Raw genomic sequence first — 24,303 nt, forward strand, 5'->3', positions numbered from 1 at the left:
TGACTGCATGGGGTTGCAGGGGGTAGCATGATCGCCTCACAGCAAGAAGGTCGCTGGTTTGAGTCCCGGCTGAGTCAGTTGGCGTTTCTGTGTGGAGTTTGCACGTTCTCCCTGTGTTAGCGTGGGTTTCCTCCGGGTGCTCTGGTCTCCCCCACAGTCCAAACTCATGTGGTACAGGTGAATTGGGTAGGCTAAATTGTCCGTAGTGTATGAGTGTGTATGGGTGTTTCAACTGGAAGGGCATCCACTGCGTTAAACGTATGCTGGAATAGTTGGCAGTTCATTCCGCTGTGGTGACCCCCGATTAATAAAGGGGCTAAGCTGACAAGAAAATGAATAAATAATATAGGTATTTTAGCATTTTAAGAACATTTTCTCTAACTCTATGGGTATTTAAATGGCCTTAGAGCGTTATAATAATTTTTTTAAATGTGCAAATATTTTCAATGATGTTTAAAATGTTTAAAATAAAATATTGCAGTAGATGTTTGATCTAAATGCAGCTTTTAACATCATTTTTTCAGCTATTACTTTAAAAAAAAAAAAAGCATTGGGTTTGTCACAATTTGTGAATAATATACAATGCATGAAACCAAAATAATGCAAATAAAGCATGCAGTGTATGCCATCAAATCATATTGGCACGTAAATGCATCTCAATCTTTCCTTGAAATACTCTTTGTGGGAAGGTAAAGACTTTATGACTTCATGCTTAGTTATTTTTTAGTGGTGGAAAGAGTACTGGGAAATCATACTCAAGTAAAAGAAGCATTACTTGCCTAAAAATGTAGTGTAATTAGAGTAAGAGTAACTGCTGTAAATATTACTCAAAGTAAAAAGCAGCCCTTTCAAAAGCACTCAAGAGTAGTGAGTATTACGCTGTTGTAAGCTGATGCATTTACATTTCATTTATGTATGCGTGTATATAGTTATTGTCCAGCAGGCACACTGCATCATAAGATATTATAAAATTAGGTTAGATTTAGGTTGTGATGTCAGGTGACCAAAACTCAATGTCTAGCCAGTGTCTAAGGACAACGTTATTTTGATGTCCAATAATGACGTTGGGCAAGGCAGTGGCGCAGTAGGTAGTGCTGTCACCTCACAGCATAAAGGTCACTAGGTCGCTGGTTCGAACCTCGGCTCAGTTGGCGTTTCTGTGTGGAGTTTGCATGTTCTCCCTGCCTTCGCGTGGGTTTCCTCCGGGTGCTCCGGTTTCCCCCACAGTCCAAAGACATGCATTTCCCAGAGATGGGTTGCGGCTGGAAGGGCATCCGCTGCGTAAAAACTTGCTGGATAAGTTGGTGGTTCATTCCGCTGTGGCGACCCTGGATTAATAAAGGGACTAAGCCGACAAGAAAACGAATGAATAATGACGTTGACATTTGGTTGATTTTAGGTTGTTAGAAAGCGAACAAAATCCAACGTTGAGCCAACATCTAAAACCACTGTCATATTGACGTCAAATACTGACATTTATTCGTCAGGTACAGCAACCAAAAGCCAACGTCTGAGTGGTACGGTAAAGCTGTAACATCATTAGACGTCGATATTTGGTTGATTTTAGGTTGGACATGCACCTGACAATGCGTTCTGACGTCAACCAGATTGTCATTTCCAAGCAAAATGCAGCATCCCCACGACGCTAGGGTATAACGTCAATCTGACATTAATCTGGGTGTTTAAGGCCAATTGGGTCATCATACAGTAAACATCCGTCATCTTCACATCAGTGACATCATCTAAACAGTCTCTGGGTCAACGCGTGTAAAGATTTTGCACATCTTCTTGGACACTTTTAGGCCCAGTTTAAACTAATGTGTTTTAGTTTGAAAATGCATAAGTTTTGCTACGGTTACGCCATCCGTTTACACTACGCCGGAGTTTTCAAGCACCGAAAACGGAGCGTTTTGGAAACCCTGAAGAGGCCGTTTTCATTCTAAAACGCTGCTGCTCCGTCTCAGTGTGGATGGGGGAAAACGGAGACATCTGAAAACGGAGGCGGAGCTGCAGACATTAGCCTCTCTGATTGGGGCTTTTGCTCAATATTAAGTAGCCTAACACACACAGTTCAGTTCTGCATCCTCTCCTTGTTCAGACTTCGCAAGTTTGACATGGAAAACAGACTCCCGAGGACATGTCGGGTAAATCTTCAAAGGGAGCAGTGTACTGTATAACCTCATTCACTTCATCCTGGCTATGCTGTTTCACTATATCTTAATAATAAAATAAAAACATGATATAAGGAACTTCTACTTTCATTTTGATATTAACAACTTAACAGACAGCAGAAATGTTGAGGCGTCGTACAGCATATATGAGCGTCATCTTCGCTGCATGCGTATTCATAACAAGACGGAGCCTATAACATCACTACCTCTTAATTTCCAGTGAAAATACGAAACATGCACTCTCTTTTGCTGAATATCAGTTTTAATAATCAATAATGGCTATTACAACACTATAACATGCATTAAGTGTATACATTATACAATAAGTTTAAACATTATAGGAAATAAAGGCAAGCGATCAGTCAATATACAGAATGTACATGGTTACATTAATCATTAACTTATCTCTGCGCTCAGCCAAAACACGTTACCTGAAAACAAGTCATAGATTAAAAAGGCCAAAGTCGGGGAATATGTTGTTAGATAAAGACAACAAGATGAATTAAATATCACGTTTAACAAATATGGTAAGATTAGATCCAGCGGTAGATCCTTGATGAACACTCCGACGAGCTCAGCTCTCATCTGGGTAGATATGCTGAAGCGCATGCCAGAGAGTGTGTGTGTGATCACGTGATGTGTGTTTTCAGTGTTTTGGTGTGGACGGAGAGCAGTTCAGAAACGCTGGGTGAATTCTACACCGTTTTAAAACTAAAGCGCACTAGTGTAAACGGGGCCTTAATGCTTCCAAACAGTTTGCTGCAATTATAAATCCCCCATGTCTTGAGGGAGTTCATTATGGGGCGATTTACCTTCTATGTGTGATTTGATTGGACAGGGCTAATACTATAAACCTCAGCAGATTTTTTTATTATTTAATTTCAGCCAAACTGCAAGAAATGAGACTTACTCCAGAAAAAAAAGACGTAATCGGAAACACTATGAAAAATGTGTTAAACAGACTTGGGTAATATTTAAAAAAAGCATTGCAAATTTAACAGGAATGCTAATAATAATCGGTTTTCAAGCATTGATGTTCTGCAGAAAGGCCGGCATCTGTCCGCGCTGCTCCCTGGCCTGCTGTATTTATATCTGAGGTGATTGACAGCCGAAGCGAGAGGGAAAGTTGTGTGGTTTAACACTCTTGCGCTTTAATGACAGCTCATCTGAGGAAGAGGAGGAGGAGGATGTGAGAGGTGCATGCTGGGGGATTCCTCTGGCTGGCGGAGGTGTCATGCTGTTGGTGTCTGATGGAGGTTTGTGGTCACCTCTTCACTGTGTTTCTCACAGCACATACACACACGCTGGCCCTGCAGCGCCGCCTCGCTCGCTCAACTCGAAATGTAGGGTCATGCATGATCCGTTCGTTCAGGATGACATCATCAAACGCGTTCGTAAGCGTTGTGATGTCAGGGGAGTTTGGTCAGGTTCATAAATGTCGATATGCATGCGTTAATTATTCGTTTAATGCATTAATTCTGATGCTATATTTCACACACTTGATGGTTATGCAAACTCATTCCATATTGAAGTCTGATATATGGTAATATATGCAAATTACATCAATGACATGCACCTTTATATTTGGATTTCATCTATATAACTTACAGTATATCGCCGTGGAGTGTATAGGAGAGCTCATTATTAATATTAATAACCCTTCCAAATATGGTCAAAACTCGCTTGTCTCTAAATGTAGGGTCATGCATGATCAGTGTGACACCATCAAATGCATTCATAAGTGTTGTGATGTCACTGGAGTTTGGTCGGATTCAGGGCTGTTGATTTGCATGCATTTATTTTGATTCTTTATTTCACACACTTGATGGTTATGCAAACTCATTCCATATTGAAATCTGATATATGGCAATATATGCAATTAACATCAATAGACATACAACTTTATGCTTGAATTGCATCTATAGAACCTACGGTATATAGCTCTGTAGTGTATAGGAGAGCTCATTAATATTTACAACCCTTCCAAATATGGTCAAAACTCGCTTGTCTCTAAATGTAGGTTCATGCATGATCAGTGTGACATCATCAAATGCATATATAAGTGTTGTGATTGCACTGGAGTTTGGTCGGATTCAGGGCTGTTGATTTGCATGCATTTAATTGATGCATTAATTTTGATTCTTTATTTCACACACTTGATGGTTATGCAAACTCATTCCATATTGAAATCTAATATATGTCAATATATGCAAATAACATAAATGACATACAACTTTATGCTTGGATTGCATCCATATAACTTACAGTATATAGCTCTGTAGTGTATAGGAGAGCTTATTAATATTAACAACCCTTCCAAATATGGTCAAAACTTGCTTGTATCTAAATGTAGGTTCATGCATGATCAGTGTGACATCATCAAATGCATTCATAAGTATTGTGATGTCACTGGAGTTTGGTCGGATTCAGGGCTGTTGATTTGCATGCATCAAGTAATCATTCCATACATTTAATGCATTATTCTGATGATTTATTTCACACACTTGATGGTTATGCAAACTCATTCCATGTTGAAATCTGATATATGGCAATAAATGCAAATAACATCAATGACATACAACTTTATGCTTGGATTGCATCCATATAACTTACAGTATATAGCTCTGTAGTGTATAGGAGAGCTTATTAATATTTACAACCCTTCCAAATATGGTCAAACCTCGCTTGTCTCTAAATGCATGATCTGTTTGTTTAGTGTGACATCATCAAATGCATTCGTATGTGCTGGGATGTCACCAGAGTTTGGTCGGATTCACGTTTGCGGATTTGCTTGCATTAATAATTTAATGCATTCGTTTTGATCATTAAATGTCATACAGTGGATTGGGATTCGATTTGCAAACTCACATATCCTATATTAAAAAGCTGATATCTGGCAATTTATATGCAAATGGCATATATGACACGCAACTTTGGATTTCATGTATATAACATGTATAGCTGTGGAGAGTCAGACAAGCTCATTAATATTTACAACCCTTCCAAATATGGTCAAAGCTGAGCTTCTGATTTAAGACCACACTCATCTTTTTGTGCTAACTTTTTTGAAAAAGTAACTTAGACTTGTCACAGCATTTATATACTGCTACTCTCTGATGATTTGAAGTGCTTCTTTTATCCTCACTTTGAATAAAAGCATCTCTCAATGTGTTTCTCACAGCACATACATACACATACACACACGCCCTGCAACAACACCTCACTTGGTTATCTCGAAATATAGGGTCATGCATGATCTGTTTGTTCACTGTGACACTATAAAATGTATTCATAGGCGCTGTGATGTCACTGTTTCAGGGCTGTGGATTTGCATGCATTTATTAATCATTTAATGCATTAGTTCTTTGCTTTATTTATTGCACTTGATGGTGATGCAAACTCCGCTCAAACTGAAATCTGATATACACGGTAAAAATGCTGGGTTCCACATGATTTGTGTTGGAAAAACAAAGGAATTAACTTTTACAAATTCTCTCGGGTTCATAAGCGTTGTGCACAATCTGTTCATTCAGCATTCGTAAGTGCTGTGTCGTCACTGGAGTTTAGTCGGACTCAGGAATGTCGATATGCATGCATTAATTAATCAATTCATGCATTAGTTCTGATGCAGTTTATATGCATCAATTTAATGCTTTGGTTTTGATGCATTTTAATCATTAAATTTCATACAGTTTGATTCATTTGATGCAAACTCATCCCATATGGAAATATGGAAATATATGCAAATTACATATGGCATGCTTGTTTATGATTGGATTTCCTGTATACAACATGTGTACCTGTGGAGTTGGAGAGCTCATTACTATTTGCAACCCTTCCAAATATGGTCAAAGCTGAGCTTCTGACTTTAGATCAATTATGATTAGGCATATAGAACTATTTTTGGTAGATTTTTTTTTGTAGGTGATGCACTCTCTCTTCTCAGTATGCACCAGACACTTTCTTAGTTTAACTTTCTTATCACACACACTCGCCCTGCAGCGCTACCTTGCTTGCTTATCTCAAAATGTAGGGTCATGTATGATCCAATTGTGCAGTGTGACGTCATCAGATTCATTCATAAGTGCTGTGATGTCACTGGAGTTTAGTTGGGCTCAGGAATGTCTATGCATGCATTAATTATTCATTTAATGCATTAGTTCAAATACTGTTCATATGCATCAATTGAATGCATTGGTTTTCATATTTCATACAGTTGATTGTGACTAATTTGATGCACACTCATCCCATATTGAAACCTGATATATGACAGTATATGTGAATGACATGCAACTTTATGCTTGGATTTCATCTATGTAACATATTTGGCTGTGTAGTGTCAGAGGAGAGCTCATTAATATTTACAACCCTTCCAAATATGGTCAAAGCTGCGCTTCTGACTTTAGATGGTTATAAATGAGCTTATAAAACCATTTTTGGTATTTGCAATTGTTTCAAGCCACCTGTAGGTGATGCACTCTCTCTTCTCCGTATGCACCAGACACTTTCTTAGATTCACTTTCTTATCACACACACTCGCCCTGCAGCGCCACCCTGCTTATCTCAAAATGTAGGGTCATGCATGATCTAATTGTGCAGTGTGACGTCATCAGATTCATTCATAAGTGCTGTGAAGTCACTGGAGTTTAGTTGGGCTCAGGAATGTCTATGCATGCATTAATTATTCATTTAAAGCATTAGTACTGATGCAGATTATATGCATTAATTTAATGCATTGGTTTTGATGCATTTTGATATTTCATACAGGTGATCATGACTAATTTTTTTGTGCAAGTTCACTCCATGTTGAAATCTCATGTATGGGAATATGTGCAAATGACATATATGACATGCAACTTTATGTTTGGATTTCATCTATGTAATTAATTAATTAATTAATTTCATTTATGTAACATATTTGGCTGTGTAGTGTCAGAGGAGAGCTCATTAATATTTACAACCCTTCCAAATATGGTCAAAGCTGCGCTTCTGACTTTAGATGGTTATAAATGAGCTTATGAAATTATTTTTGGTAGATTGTTTCAAACCACCTGTAGATGAAACACTCTCTCTGTATGCATCAGACACCTTCTTAGTTTCACTTTCTTATCACACACACACACTCGGCTTGCATTCGTAAGCACAGTGATGTCACTGGAGTTTAGTCTGGGTCAGGGCTGTGGATTTGCATGCATTAATTTATCATTTAATGCATTCGCTTATTGAAGTCTATGTGCATCAGTTTAATGCGTTGGTTTTGATGCATTATATTTTACATTCATAGCCCAAGAGCTAGTTTTGGAGCACACTAGATAATGCGTGAAACAATAACACACTGATATTAACATCTTCAAAAACTTGGTTTTAATTTCACGGAGACTTTAACACTCCAACGCTCCACATCAGCGGTTGTTTTGGGCGTCCCGTACCGAACACAAGCTCTTCCCGCTTTGATTGCGAGCGCGAGTGACAGTATCAGTGGAGTGTGTAATGAAGAGAGGAACGCAGATCTGGACTCGTGTGTGTCCACGTCGCCTCATATCTGCGGTTCACCTCTTCTCAAGCGTGGCGTCTTCCTGCAACTCACTTTCCCTCCTGTCAGCTGTCAATCACGCGCACAAGCCCCTCCCTCCCGCGGGCCCGCCGGCTAGCGCTCAAATGCTAGCGTGCTAGAGCTTAATGGGGTCTGATGGGTCTCATGGTGTTGGCTTTCAGACTCGGCCAGTGGCGGCTCTCTGATGGAATCGTGGTCTTAGTTTAATTAACTCAACCGCAGCGAGAGGAGACTTTAAAGCTGTTTTTGGAGGGTTTTGTGCGCTGTGTGGTAATGCCGTTTGATGGGGGAGGTATTTGTACGAGTTGGGGTGTCAGGATTCATCTTGGCGTTACTTAAATACATTAGTGTAAATGGGATACATGCTACTGTACATGCCTTCCTAATTATTCTAATTAAGATAGTCTTTTTTCAGTTTAGTAATATGTATTACAGTGTATAAATGATATCAAATGATGCTGAATTTTTAAGTCTGACACTGTTAAAATGATTTAGTAAATTATATTTTAATATCTAACAATATATTTAAATATACAGTTGAAGTCCATATATTAGCCCCCTGTTAATTTATTTCCCCATTTTCTGTTTAACGGAGACACATTTCTGATCATAATAGTGTTAATATCTCATCTCAAAAACTGATTTATTTTATTTTTGCCATGATGACAGTAAATAATATCAGACTAGATATTCTTCAAGACACTTCTATACAGCTTAAAGTGACATTTAAAGGCTTCACTAGGGTAATTAGGTTGACTAGGCAGGTTAGGGTAATTAGGCAAGTTATTGTATAACAATGGTTTGTTCTGTTGACTCAGAACAATATAGCTTAACGAGGCTAATAATATTGACCTTAAAATGGTGTTTAAAAAATTTAAAAACTGCTTTTATTCTAGCCAAAATAAAACGAATAAGACTTTTTCTAGTAGAAAAAAATATTATCAGACATACTGTGAACATTTCCTTGCTCTGTTAAACATCATTTGGGGAAAAAGCGGGGGCTAATAATTCTGACCTATATTTTATATATATATATAAATAAATATATATATATATATATATATATATATATATATATATATATATATATATATATATATATATATATATATATATATATATATATAATAAAAGCATCATTTATATATTATTACATATTAAGATATAATATATTAATAAGATATGTTAATATATAAACATTTTTTCATAGAATTCTAGTCAGTGTTTACAGATTACTATATAATGATGTTTATATGTACACACTTGTAGTATATATATACTTTAATATATATACATATTAAATATATAAGTATATATATACATACATATATATATATATATATATATATATATGTATATATATACGTAAATATACTTATATATATGTATGTATGCCTAATATATATATATATATATATATATATATATATATATATATATATATATATATATAAATATATATAATATATACATATAATTTATATATATATTTATGTGTGTGTGTGTGTGTGTGTGTGTGTGTCAAGATTACCAGTGATCTAACCACCAGAAATTGCTGGAAAACATTCACACGAACTACAATCCTGCCTCATAATGGACTATAAAACCCAGTCATGCAGCACACACAAAACCGGTTCCAGATCCTAACTTATATATATATATGTATGTGTGTGTGTATATATATATGAACAATTATGTGTGTGTGTGTGTGTGTATGTACAATTTACACACATAATTGTTTATTTATATTTATTCCTAAGTAATGTAATCATCATCTCATCATCAATAACATCTTATTACACTGTTATTTAGGGAATAATTGAGGACATTGTTTAATTACTAGAAAATGCTGTAATGCACACTTGAGGTGGTGATGCACTGAAATTTAGTGGCCATTACACCTCCGGTGTGCATTAATCTCTAATAATTCACCATCCTGGAGGGCATTAGTTTGCTTTTGTTATAATTACCAGAGCATGTTCTTCCTGTGTTGGCGTGGGTTTCCTCCGGGTGCTCCGGTTTCCCCCACAAGTCCAAAGACATTCGGTACAGGTGAATTGGGTAAGCTAAATTGTTTGTAGTGTATGAGTGTGAATGAAAGTGTATTGGTGTTTCCCAGTGATGTGTTGCGTCTGGAAGGGCATCCACTGCGTAAAACATATGCTGGATAAGTTGGCGGTTCATTCCACTGTGGTGACCGCTGATTAATAATGAGACTAAGCTGAAAATGGATGAATGAATAATAATCAGAGCTAAATCCACTATTGCAGAGTTTATCAGTCAGCTGTGTGTCCTCCTCAAACGTCTCCTGTGTGTAGCACTAGTTTCTTCCACATCTCCTTCTGTTGTGTTTTGATGTGATTTCTGACGGTGTAATAGCTCTAATCATTCAGTGGAGTGATATAGAGCTCGAATGTGCTCAAAACCTGCCGGAACTACTTTAGCTGTGCCTTCATCTCACAATGACCAAACACCTTAGAGCAGGGGTCACCAATCTCGGTCCTGGAGGGTCGGTGTCCATGCAGGGTTTAGCTCCAACTTGCCTCAACACACCTGCCTGGGTGTTTCAAGTATACCAAGCTTGATTAGCTTGTTCAGGTGTGTTTGATTAGGGTTGGAGCTAAAATCTGCAGGACACCGGACCTCCAGGAACAAGTTTGACCGTCAGCCAATCCAGCACAGACCTCTAGTATAAATAATAATTAAACTGCACTGTATTATTACTACTGGCTTCCTTATTTTAAAAATGAGTTGGTGTGGCCCACATGTATCCCATATCTGTGTTAAAACAACCCAGCATTTATTAGAGTGTAATTAAGCATCCTATAAGCTGGTCTATAAGGGGTTTTATAGCTGTGTTGAGTACACTAGAACTACACAATATACAGTTCAAGTCAGAATTCCTCACCTCATTTTTTTCAACTCCAATTTTAAGGTCAATATTATTGGCCCCTTCAGCAATATTAGTGTTGGATTGTCCCCAGAACAAACCACTGTTATACAATGACTTGCCTAATTACCCTAACTTTACCCTAATTACCCTAGTGAAGCCTTTACATGTCACTTTCAGCTGAGTGTAATTCAGTAGCTGCTTGTGTTTGTAGTATTTCCGCATCTGCAGGTGTGTTATTTGTCGTCCGCCTTCATTCATGACTCTCCAGTGTGTGTGTGTATGGCGTGAAGTGTGTGTGTGTGGAGTCTTAATGGAGTGTTTCCTGATACTGTGGCAGCTCGCGGCCGCGCAGAAGTGTGACTGTAGCGACTCCTCAGCGACTGATGCGCTTGTTTTTAACGTGACTTCTCTGTTTACTTCACACATGCCGCTTGTTTTTCCGAACACTGAAGATACGGGTTAAGTGTGTTTGTGGCCGGTGCGGCTCTCTCTCTGAGGTCTCACCGTGAACACCGAAAGGGGATTCTGCCTAATGATGGGATTAGTGTGTGTGTGCGTGTAAATGTGTGTGTGTGTGTGTGTGTGTGTGTGTGCATGTGTGAGTGATTGAGTATTTGTGTGCATGTGTTTGTGTGAGTGAATGTGTGTGTATGAACGCATATCTGAGTGTTTGAGTGTTTTGTGTCTGTGTGTGTGTGTGTGTGTGTGTGTATGTATGCATGCATGCATGCGAGTGTGTGTATCTGCATGTGAATGTGTGTGTGCTTGTATGTGAATGAATGTTTGTGTGTTTATATATGCACGCCCATGTGAATGTTTGAGTGTTTTTGTGTGTGTGTGTGTGTGTGCGTGGGAATGTATGTATGCGTGTGTGTATGCATGCATTTGTGTGTGTGTTTGTGTGTGTGTATGCATGTGTGCATGAATTAATGCAGGTGTGTGTTTGGATATATGCATGCATAAGTGTGTGTGTGTGTGTGTGTGTGCATGAATGTGTGTGGGAATGTATGTCTTCTGTATGTGTGTGTGTATGCATGCATGCAAGTGTGTGTGTATGCGTGTGTATGTGTGTGTATGCTTGTGTGTATGAATTAATGCAGGTGTGTGTGTGTGTATGTTTTGTATGTCTGTGTGCGTGCATGCATGTGTGTTTGTATATATGCATGTGTGTGTGTGGGAATGTATGTGTTCTGTCTGTATGTGTGTGTGTGTGTGTGTATGCATGCATGTATGCAAATGTGTGTGCATGCCTGTGTGTATGAATTAATGCAGGTGTGTGTGTTTGTGTGCTTGTAGGTGTGTGTGTGATGTGTGTTTGTATGAATGCATGGATATGTGTGTATGCGTGTACGAGTGTGTGTTTGCATATGTGCATGCATTTGTGTATGCATTTGTGTGCATGTGAGTGTGTATGCTGCGAATGTGTGTGTGAGTACATGCATGTGTGTGATTGAGTGTGTGTGTGTGTGTGTGTGTGTGTGTGTGTGCATGTGAGTGTGTGTATGCATGTATGTGACTGAGTGCGTATATGCATGTGTGTGTGATTGAGTGAGTGTATGCATATGTGTGTGTGTGTGCGTGTGTGTGTGTGTATGTGTGTGTGTATGCATGTGTATGTGAGTGTATGTGTGATTGAGTGTATGTGTGTGTGTATGCATGTGTGTGTGTGTGTGTGTGTGTGCAGTATCTGGTCCTGAGATCTGCGGGCTCATTAACACGTTGCAGCCCTCTCCTCTACGTGTGAAACAGGCCTATTGTTAAACGAACAGAGAAAAGAGGCAGATTTATAATAAGCGCTTAATATAATCTCATTTAGGCTTGTCGTCGTGCGCTCCCGTCGCCGGTCACTGGTCAGCGTTAATTGCGTGTGAATTGGTGAGTGCCGTGACGCCGGCGAGCGCTCTAGAAAAGCCCATCGCTGACTCTTTTTTTTTCTGTGGCGACGTCTAAATTTAGGGCGCTGCCACGCGCGACGTCTCCGGCCCCCCACTGGGGCCGCACCGGGCCCCACAGCGCCGCACCAGCACACGAATGGTGGGCGACAGAAAGAGACAAGAGGGAAGCGTGCCTCGCTGACAGCTTGCTTTACCGAAGTGAACAATGGAAGTATTGTTCGGTAGGGGATCTGGCATGACACCTTCTCTGCGCTCTGCAGCATCTCGAGAGATCAACTTAGAAAATAGATTTCAGTGTGTGTGTGTGTGTGTGTGTGTGTGTGTGTGTAAATCATGCATATGGACGTCTGTGAAACGCTGTCAGTTTTAAGCATCTCTAAAACACAATGATTTGAGGAATTCATCTTTATTACAGACTCTCGAGGTGTGTAAGACATCTCTGTAACACATCATATATGTTGATTTAAATATTTCACATTTTATTATAAGTGGCCCTAATATAAACTGTGAGTGTGTGTGTGTATTATATTTCCTCTAATATTTGTTCTTCTGGAGAAAGTCTTATTTGTTTTATTTTGGCTAGAATAAAAGCAGTTTTTAATAGTTTTAAAGCCATGTTAAGGTCAATATTATTGGCCCCTTCAGCAATATTAGTGTTGGATTGTCTACAGAACAAACCACTGTTATACAATGACTTGCCTAATTACCCTAACTTTACCCTAATTACCCTAGTGAAGCCTTTACATGTCACTTTCAGCTGAACACTAGTGTCTTGAAGTCAAATCAAGTCAAGTCGAGCTTTATAGTGGTTCTGCTACGTGTATGAAATAATGGTCACACTTTACAATAAGGTTCATTAGTTAATGTTAATTAATGCATTTACTAACATGAACAAACAATGAACAATACATTTAGTACTGTATTTGTTCATGTTAGTTAACGTTAGTTAATGAAAATACAGTAGTTCATTGTCAAGCATGGACTTGGATGTTAATAATACACTAGTAGCTGTTTAATAATGATTAATAAATGCTGTACATGTGTTGTTCATGTTAGTAAATGCATTAACTAATGAACCTTATTGTAAAGTGTTACCGAAATAATAAATAGATTTCACTGTGTGTGTGTGTGTGTTTATGTGTGTGTGTGTTTATGTGTGTGTGTGTGTGTGTATATGTGTGTGTGTGTGTGTGTTTGTGTGTGTGTGTGTGTGTTTATGTGTGTGTGTGTGTGTGTGTGTGTGTTTATGTGTGTGTGTGTGTGTGTGTTTATGTGTGTGTGTGTGTTTGTGTGTTTGTGTGTTTGTGTGTGTGTGTGTGTGTGTGTGTGTGTGTGTGTGTGTGTGTGTTTGTGTGTGTGTTTGTGTGTGTGTGTGTGTGTGTGTGTTTGTGTGTGCGCGCGCGTGTGTGTGTTTATGTGTGTTTATGTGTGTGTGTGTGTGTTTGTGTTTATGTGTGTGTGTGTGTGTGTATGTGTGTGTGTGTGTGTTTGTGTGTGTGTGTGTGTTTATGTGTGTGTGTGTGTGTGTGTGTGTTTATGTGTGTATGTGTGTGTGTGTGTGTGTGTGTGTTTATGTGTGTATGTGTGTGTGTGTGTGTGTGTGTGTGAAAATCATGCATATGGACGTCTGTAAAACACTGAGTTTTAAGCATCTCTGAAACACAAGGGCTGTTTCTCAATTCGTAGAATGCAGGGAATGGACTCGTGTTCTTGTGGAGATCAGTCTTGCCATGTTACCTGGGAAGAACGAACTCCGGAGAGTGCGAGAACAGAGAACGTGTCCTGTGAGAGATGCGGTGCTGCGATCTTTACTGGTTCTTCTTGTATAGTAACGGAGTAAATCCACTCCACTACTGTACTTCAGTGCTGAAAGGCAGTATCTGTACTCTACTGGAGCATTGTTTTCTTCTCCTGCGTCCACTTTTACTTCAGGACATATTTTCCATTTTACTCTGATAGATTTTTTATGTGCTGTATTGTTACTCGTTACTAGGGGTGTCAAAGTTATTGAAATATTAGTACATTAATAATCATAACCAGTTATGACATACTGATGTCATTTATCTACTATGCGTGATGTCGCAGTAGGATACTATGGTGAAGGGGGCGAGGGTGAGTAAATAAAGCTCTTACTAGATTGAAGGCGGCATAGCACATGAGCCTTATTTAACTACTATGGAGAAATGTTGTAAAACTCCATCTTTACTCCATCTCTCATCTCCAGCCTGAGATGCAGTGTAATGAAGGGATTAAGTGGCTGTATTAAGGCCTATTTAACCTCCATCTCTCTCTCTCACTTTGGACATTTGACCCGCTGGCGTGTTCGTGAGGTGACTTTCCTCTCCTCTCGGCTGTTAAAGCGATACTTGTGGATCCAGACACGAGCGTGCCTGAGGTGTGAGTGTTCTCCACTGTGTCGATTATGGATTATCTGTGATAACTGTGCATTATATTACTTTAACAGTCGGTTGTGTTGCTCCATGGTGCATTTGTAAACAGTTAAACAGAGCATCTGCAGCGCGAGGATAAAGAACGAGCCTCCTCCATTCTGCCTCTACTTTCTCTTTACTTCTGTTTACTTTACTCCTTTACTTTACTCCTTTACTTTGGTGGAGTGAGAAAACGGTGGAAACTCACTCCACAGAACACATCCATTCGCCCAAATATTTAATTTCCTTTGTTAAGCTCAGAGATTTGTGTCAAAACTATTTCTTAATTCTGTTCTAATCTCCAGCAAATTAATAAATAAATAAAAATAATGAAGTGTGCTCAGAAAACTGAGTTACATCCAAACACACGTCCTGTTCTCATGCCCCATATGCTGATGCTGACGTCTCCAAAACCCCACAGATAGACAAATCTACACTCGTGTTTATTAAAACAAATATAAATATGCATAAATAATATTGCTAATATTAATATTAGCATTTTATTAGCATTATTATTATTAGCAATACTATAAGCGTTATTTGCCTTGAACCAGGAACCAAACTATCCTCAAACTTCACTTCAGCATTCATCATCCTCCTTCTCCGCGTTTCCCATCTCCTCCTCAATAGCTCCTCCAGAATCGCTCCATGCTCAAAGTGTCCTCCTCAATCAGGCCTTCATTAATTTTCCACCTCCATCTTTGAGCGCTCCTGCTTGTGCTTCAGGAGAGTAATGGAGCAGAAAAGCAAACAGAAAGCACAACAAGCGCTGAATGAATGGCCAAAGCGCCGCTGCCAGACTCAAAGGCCGCTTCTCTGAGGGTCCGCGCTGCAGGGGCCCCGCAGGACATGCTAATTAATGGCCCCGCTCTCGGGCCCCTGCACCAGCCTGAGATGCAGTGTAATGAAGGGATTAAGTGGCTGTATTAAGGCCTATTTAACCTCCAGCACTTGCCCTGTTTCAATACGTATTAAAGCGCTCTTTAAATGGAGTGGTCGTCTCAATTAAGACACACAAAGACTTAACGTGCAGAACAAGTTCAGGGGGGGTTTCGCATCTGCCCAAAGCACACACTCAACAAGAGAACAGAGAGCTTTTCTAGATCTGCGTACATGTGTGTGTGCTGCCTATTAAACAACCGTTAAACTCCAATACTAGTTAGTGCTTATTATTATGATGATGATGATTATTATTATTATTATTATTATGCAATGTACTATACAATAAAAGGTATAGAAAATAGATGAGAAACACCTTTCCCAACTATGTGCAAAAGTTGTATTTTTAGACTATCAAAAATCAATGTTTTATATGTAGTTGTGTTTTAATAAGAACATAATAATAATAATAATAATAATAATAAAAATAATGATAATAAAAATGAAAATAATAATATTAATAATGATAAAAAAATGAAAATAATAATATTAATAATAATAATAATAATAATGATAATAAAAATTAAAATAATAATAATAATGATGATAATAATAATTAAAATGAAAATAATAATAATAATAATAATAATGATGATGATAATGATAATAATGATAATAATAAATAATAATGATGATGATGATGATAAAAATGATGATAATAATAATAATGATAATAATAACAATAATAATAATAATTATATTAATAATTATAAGTTGTTATTATGTGCATATTATTAATATTATTGTGGTTATTATTAATATAATTATTATTAATTCATTAATTTTCCTTTGGCTTAGTCCATTTATTCATCAGGGGTCGCCACAGTGGAATGAACCACCAACTATTCCAGCCAAGACTCAAACCAGCAACCTTCTTGCTGTGAGGTCACAGTGCAAACCACTGATCCACCATGCCACCTTATTATTATTATTATTGTGGTTGTTGTTGTTATTATTATCATTAATATTATTATTGTCATTATTTATTATTATTATTAGCATCATTATTATTATTATCATTATTATTATTATTATTACTATCATAATTATTATTATGTTCTTGATAATAGTAATAATAGTATTACAAATTATAATAATAATATTGTTGTTATTATTATGTACATATTATTATTATTGTTGTTGTTGTTGTATAATTATTTATTTTTACAGCCTGCTTCTACTTTAAACTAATTAGGTGTGCATTTTTTTTGCATGCATCCAGAAAATGTTACCCTTAGAGGCAAACAAAAGCATGTAAAATTTACTTTACGTCCCCTAAATTAAATTAAATTAAATTAAATTAAATTAAATTAAATTAAATTAAATTAAATTAAATTAAATTACATTATATTAAATTAAATTAAATTTAATTTAATTTAATTTAATTTAATTTAATTTAATTTAATTTAATTTAATTTAATTTAAAAATTTTATGAGAAATTTCCCCAAATTAAAAGCAATCGTAACGCATTTAATTTTGAGAGTATTAAAATATTATTTAAGAAAGAAAGCGGCAGAATTATACACAAAATACGAAATGACAAGTGTTTCCTAATAAAAACATATTACTAATAAAACATATTGCTTTTTGATAGAGTGTGTAAATACAACTTCCGTATTATATTTAAGGTGTTCCTCATCTATTCCATCTATTGCACACAGCGTAATTCAGTTCAGCATTGCATCTTTCTATGATATTTTGAATGACGCTGCTGTTAAAGGGCCCCTATTATGCAAAAATCACTTTAATGCAGGCTTTAACACCAGCTGTGTGCCAGCAGTGTGTGCGTATATCCAACCTCTAATGGTGAACATGAATAAATTATGTTTGTTATAATCAGACTTCCAAACAGTCTGCAGAAACACTCACATTCTCCCTTTGTACGTGTCATCAGGGTAAAGCCCCACCCACTAGTGTCCATCTCTCCATCTCATTAGCATGTCCAGCAGCCCTGAGTGAGAAGCAGCCGTCTGTCCATTAGCCATCAGAGTGTTTGAGCAGCTGAAGATGATGTCAGCATAGACTAAGAGGATTATAGATGTGGAGTTTAAGATGAAGAGCGACAGGAGCGACATAGACTGACAGAAGCATCAAGCACACACTCACACTGATGCACACCTGTTCACCACACATAACACCAGTCCTGATTTACATCTCTTATTATGGTGATGCATAGGTGTTCACAGCTCCGCCCCTTTTTAAAAGTGCTCATTTGAATTTAAAGCAACAGTCACCAAAACACCACAATTAGGGTCACAGTCTACATGGGGCAGTTATAGAGCATTATCTGTGTGGTATTCTGTGCTCAAACACTCTCGAGTCATCAGAGACTTACTTCACATCTTGTTAAAGGTGGATAATAGGTCACGCTTTGAAGTGCTGCAGTTGTTTGGTTGTGCAAACGTTGCCTGGACGTTGACTCTGATCATTGGGATGTCTTGTGTGTTTTTCTCTCTCTCTCTCTCTCTCTTCACCCCCCCTCCCTCGATCACTCCTCTCACTTTCTCTCGCTGTATATTTTAGCACTTTCTCTTAAGACTCGACTCGCTTTAACAAACACGGCCAAAAACCCAGACGAGTGGCGCGCACAGAAAAATCTCTCTCTCCGCAGCTCAGAGCAGGCGGCCTGGAAGACACTCTCTTATCAGAGGAATTTCGCGCTGTATTTTTAATATGTATCTTTTAACACCTGTAAATGTCGTGTGTGATATTCCGGGTAACGAGTGTGTTTGTGCGCGTATGCATGCATGCGTGTGTGTGTGTGTGTATGGTAATGAATCCTCAAAGGGGAAGTCTGTGTATGCATAAATGCATCATGGACAGGCAGACTCGCTCTATACGTGTCAGAAGCAGAACGACATGTTTAGACAGACTCGTTAGTCTTATTAATTAACTTTCTATTGAGAAATCAGGCCTCGCACTGAGTTTCAGCGACGTCCGTGACATCTTGAAGGCTCTCTGTGCATGATTTCTCGTCTTGATGAATAATTATCAGTGCTTTTCTTGAGTAAATGGGTCATTCTGAGGGAATCCAGACTCTCGTGCCAAAACATTTCTGATGCTTTTAATGTTTTTACTCAAAGCAACTTGTGTTGAGGCCGGACATTTGAGCTGAGCACATGAGCATCATGCATTAAACACTTAAGCAAAGCATCTATCTATCTATCTATCTATCTATCTATCTATCTATCTATCTATCTATCTATCTATCTATCTATCTATCTATCTGTCTGTCTGTCTGTCTGTCTGTCTGTCTGTCTGTCTGTCTGTCTGTCTGTCTGTCTGTCTGTCTGTCTGTCTGTCTGTCTGTCTGTCTGTCTGTCTGTCTGTCTGTCTGTCTGTCTGTCTGTCTGTCTGTCTGTCTGTCTGTCTGTCTGTCTGTCTGTCTATCTATCTATCTATCTATATATATATATATAATCCTTAATAATTTTTATTGTTTATTTTATTTAGAAAATTAACATATTTATAAAAAAATACATTTAAATATAAAAACTTACATTAAAGCCCAGATAAAAACAACAGAACGAAGATGATCACAAATAAAACATGCTTTATTTTTGTCGGTGGAATCTTACAATATTTAAGTTCAGAAATGTAATTATAAAATCTAAAATAACCCGTCTTCATTTTATAAACTAAATTAATCTTTGTAAAAGTGGCAAAACATAATAATTTCTTGTGCCCGAATTTTTTCAATTTGCTTTAAATTTTACGATCATAAGCGTAGGTTAGTTGTTTATTTGTGATATATATCACAGCTTAGTTTTTCGTTAGTAATATGCATGGCTAAGAAATTAATTTAAACAACTTTAAAGGAGATTTTCTCTGTATTTAAATTTATTTTAATTAATATGTCATTTAAACAGTGATTTTCTTTTCAATATTTAAATTAGTTTCTGCTTAATTTGAATATTTTAAGGTGATTTTTCTCAATATTATTATTGATTTGGCTAAAATGTAATCTTGAAAAGTTTTTTTATTTATGAATTAATATTAATGCTTTATGTTTTTCGGTGAAATCTAACAATATGTAAGAACAGAAATGTAATAATTAAATCTAAAATAACCAATATTAGTTTTTATAAACTAAATTATTTTTGTAAATTTTGCAAAAATCTTTTTTTTTTTTTTTTGTGCCCGAATTTTTTCAATTTGCTTTAAATCCTACAATCATAAGCCTTAGGTTAGTTGTTTATTTGTGATATGCATGACTAAGAACTTAACTTGATTAACTGTAAAGGAGATTTTCTCTGTATTTAGATTTATTTTAATTATTTGTAATTTGAACAGTGATTCATTCAATATTTGTATTTGTTTCTGCTCAGTTTGAATATTTTAAGGTGATTTTTCTCATTATTATAATTTTTTTTTTTGGCCTAAAATGAATTTTGAAAAGGGATTTCTTTTCAATGTTTATAATTAAATATTAATGCTTTATGTTTTTTGGTGAAATGTAACAATAGTTAAGTACAGAAATGTAATTATTAAATCTAAAATAACCCATATTTATTTTTATACTAAACTAAATTATCTTTTTTTGTGCCCAGATTTTTTCAATTTGCGATCGTACACAGATCGTGTGTCCTGCGCTATAAAACATTCAGGGATCCACACGATTCATTCATGTTGTCCCAAAGCAAATTTACTTGAATTAAAGTGGATTAAACATAAAACAATTAAGTTGTCCCTGAAAAATATCAAGAATTGTGTTTCAGCTGAGTTTAAATGAGTTTTATTTGAGTGTGAACAGTGATTCTGCATAGTTAGAATCCCAACATGACATTGATCCTGCGATGCGACTATTGCAGATGCGCACATTTCGATATCGACGCTCAAATTATTTTGTGTGTGTGTGTGTGAGATGTTACACTATATACTGCACATGTGTGTGTGTGTGTCTGTGTGTGTGTTTGTTTATGCATGCAATGTTACAACATATTGCAGATGTCTATGCATGTGTGTGTGTGTATGAGATGTTACAATATATTTAATGTGTGTGTGTGTGTGTGTGTTTGCGTGTGCGTGTGTGTGTGTGTGTGCGTGTGTGTATGTACGCATGAGTATGCATGCATGTGTTTATGTGTGTGTGTGTGTGTGTGTGTATGTGTATGTGTGTGGTGTATGTGTTTTTGCATGTGTGTGTGCGCAAACGCCTTCAGACACTGTAAGAACAGAGTAATTAAGGTTCCCCGTGATAACGAGTTCAACTCGTTACAGAAACACATCCAGTGTTAGACGCTGCCCGAAACCAGCCCAATTATTCAGCAGAGCCGCTTCATGTGCCACACACACACACACACACACACACACACACACACACACACACACGCTAATATCCACATTCACTAATGTGTTATTGGATTGTCTGACATGTAAATTATTGCACCGAAACAAAATGTGTAGCGATTTACACGCAGAAGTTGTTGTACATTTCACAATTAATTAAAGAATTGCAAGAAATTGCTTCAAATAATGATTTAAGTATTTTAATTGACTGAAAAATGCTTTCAAATTAACTTAATTAGTTTGTTTAGAAATAATCAAAATGTTTAAAATAATAAAGTTTAATGTTTAATGTATTCATGTTCTGGAATAAGTGCAATAAACAGCATTTAGCTGAAATGTCCACATCATTGGTGATGCTGTTGGTTTGTTTATCACACTGTAAACGGCAGATGCATCTGTATAATGTGTTTTATACATAATCAGATGTATTCATATTAACGCATATGAAAATCCACAAACTGTGTTTAATGCATGCATCAAAATAATATTTTAGCATGCATTTCTGAATGTGCATTATGAAGAATTCAATATTTTCTTGTATATAAAATAATATATGTGTAAAAAAAAAAAAAAAATATATATATATATATATATATATATATATATATATATATATATATATATATATAAAATGGGTGTCATGGGAAAAATACTGTACATTTATTCACTAAAAAAGTACTATATAATAACTGTAAATCTAATAATGATTATAAAAACAACAACAACAATAATAACTAAATACAAAGAAAAGGACAAACACAGAAACATGACTAAAAACTGAAGTAATGTTCAAATAAAACTTCCATATGAAAATAAATAAGTGAATAAGTGAATGAATGAGTGACTAAATTAATGAGTGTATAAATAAATAAGTAAATAAATAAATGAGTAAATAAATAAATGATTGAATGAATGAGTGAGTGAATAAATAAATAAATAAATAAGTGAATAAATTATTAAGTAAATAAATGAATAAGTAAATAAAGGAATGAGTGAATAAATAAATTATTAAATAAATGCTTGAATAAATAAATAAGTGAATAAATGAACGAGTGAATCAACAAATAACTGATTAAATGAACGAGTAAATAAATAAATAAGTGAATAATTAAATAAGTTAATAAATGAATGAGTGAATAAATAAATAAGTGATTAAATGAATGAGTGAGTGAATAAATAAATAAATAAATAAGTGAATAAATGAATGAGTGAATAAATAAACAAAATAAATAAATAAATAAGTGAATAAATAAATAAGTGATTGGATGAATGTGTGAATAAATAAACAAATAAATATATAAATAAAAAAATAAATTAATAAATAAGTGAATAAATGCATAAGTGAATAAATAAGTAAATAAATTTATAAATAAATAAATGGATAAATAAGTGAATAAATGAGTGAATAAATAAGTGAATAAATGAATGAGTGAATAAATAAATAAGTGAATAAATGAATGACTGAATAAATAAATAAATGGATAAATAAATAAGTGAATAAATGATTGAGTAAATGAATAAATAAATAAGCGAATGATTGAGTGAATAAATAAAAAATAAGTAAATAAATGAATGAGTGAATGAATAAATTATTAAATGAATGAGTGAGTGGATAAATAAATTAGTAAATAAATGAATAAATAAGTGAAAAACAAATGAGTGAATAAATAAACAAATAAATTATAAAGTGAATAAATGAATGAGTGAATAAATGAATCAGTAAAAAATAAAGAAATGAATAAATGAGTGAATAAAGAAAGAAAGAAAGAAAGAAAGAAAGAAAAAAGAAAAGGAAAAAAGAAAACAAACAATAAACTTAATTGAATAATACATAAATAAATAATAATAATACAATAAGCATGTGTATGAAGATAGGACGGGAGCTCTGGATGAAGTGTGTGTGTGTGTGTGTGTGTGTGTGTGTGTGTGTGTGTGTGTGTGTGTGTGTGTGTGTGTGTGTGTGTGTAGATGTGCTGCAGTCATGTGCGCTCCGTCTCTCCATCTCCAGCTCAGAGAAAAATGATTTTCTTTTGTTCTGGTCAACATGTCCAGACGGATTCCTCCGTATTGATCAGTGTGTGTGCGTGTGTGTGTGTGTGTGTGTGTGTGTGTGTGTGTGTGTGTGGATCAATCAGAGCGATCGATGTGTGATATGAGTGTGTGTGTGTGTGAGGTTTTCACCTCCGCGTGTTTGAACAGAGATGCATCTTGTCTCTCTCACCTCTCTATCGTCCACTCGCTCACCCGCTGCTGCTTCAGTGTTTGATCTGCACACACACACACACACACACACACACGCACGCACACACACAGTCAAAGCCATACGATAATATACCAGAGACAGTGTGTATGAGTTTGTGTTTGCTTGAGTGACAGTGTGTGTATGTTTTTCTTTTTGTGTGTGTTTGCGTGAGTTAGTGTCTCTGAGTGTGTGTGTGTGTGTTTGTGTGTGTGTGCATATGAGTGTGTGAGGGTGTTTGTGCTCGTGTATATTAGTGTGTGTGTGTGTGTGTCTGCAAGTATAAGTGTGTGTGAGCATGTGTGTGTGTGTGTGTGTATAAGTTTGTGTGTGTGTGCATGCATTAGTGTGTGTGTTTTTAGTGTGCTTGTATAATTGTGTGTGTGAGCATTTATGTGTGTGCGTTTCAGTGGGTGTGTAAATTGTGTGCAAGTGTGAGCATGTATGTGTATGTGTACCTTTCTCAGTGTGCATTTATATATATGTGTGTGTGTGTGTGTATGTATGTGTGCGCGCATTTATGTTTGTGGTGTGTGTGCATGTCTAAATGTGTATAATTGTGTGTGTGGGTGTGTGTGTGTGTCAGTGTGTGCGTGCATAACTGTGTGGGCATGTCTCAGTCTGTGTGTGTTTGTGTGTGTGTGTGTGTGTGTTTATTAATCAGTCTGCATGTATAATTGTGTGTGTGTGTGTGTGTGTGTCTCAGTGCATGTGTATAAAAATGTCTGTTATGTGCCCACGTCTCAGTGTGTGTATAAGTCTGTGTGCGTGTTTCAGTGTGTGAGTCTGTGTGTGTGATGTGTGTGCGTTTGTCAGTGTGCGTGTATAATTACGTGTGTATATGTGTGATGTGTGTGTGTGTGTGTCAGCAAGTATATGTGTGATGTGTGTGC

The 24,303-nt window shown here is 36.3% G+C and overlaps 1 long non-coding RNA gene across 3 annotated transcripts in view; it reads left to right on the forward strand.

The window, feature by feature from the left end:
* The window catches only part of LOC141378956 (uncharacterized), a 140,331-nt gene that overhangs the window by 42,909 nt on the left and 73,119 nt on the right, over positions 1-24,303 (forward strand). The window contains exon 1 of one of the 3 annotated variants that reach the window (XR_012394792.1): positions 3,333-3,427. The exons of the other annotated variants lie outside the window; for them this stretch is intronic. This is a non-coding gene — a long non-coding RNA (uncharacterized lncRNA). Of the gene's footprint in view, positions 1-3,332; positions 3,428-24,303 lie in introns of those variants that run through there. 3 annotated transcript variants of the gene reach the window in all.

This window comes from Danio rerio, chromosome 19 (assembly GCF_049306965.1).
Source record: "Danio rerio strain Tuebingen ecotype United States chromosome 19, GRCz12tu, whole genome shotgun sequence".
Taxonomy (NCBI): Eukaryota; Metazoa; Chordata; class Actinopteri; order Cypriniformes; family Danionidae; genus Danio; species Danio rerio.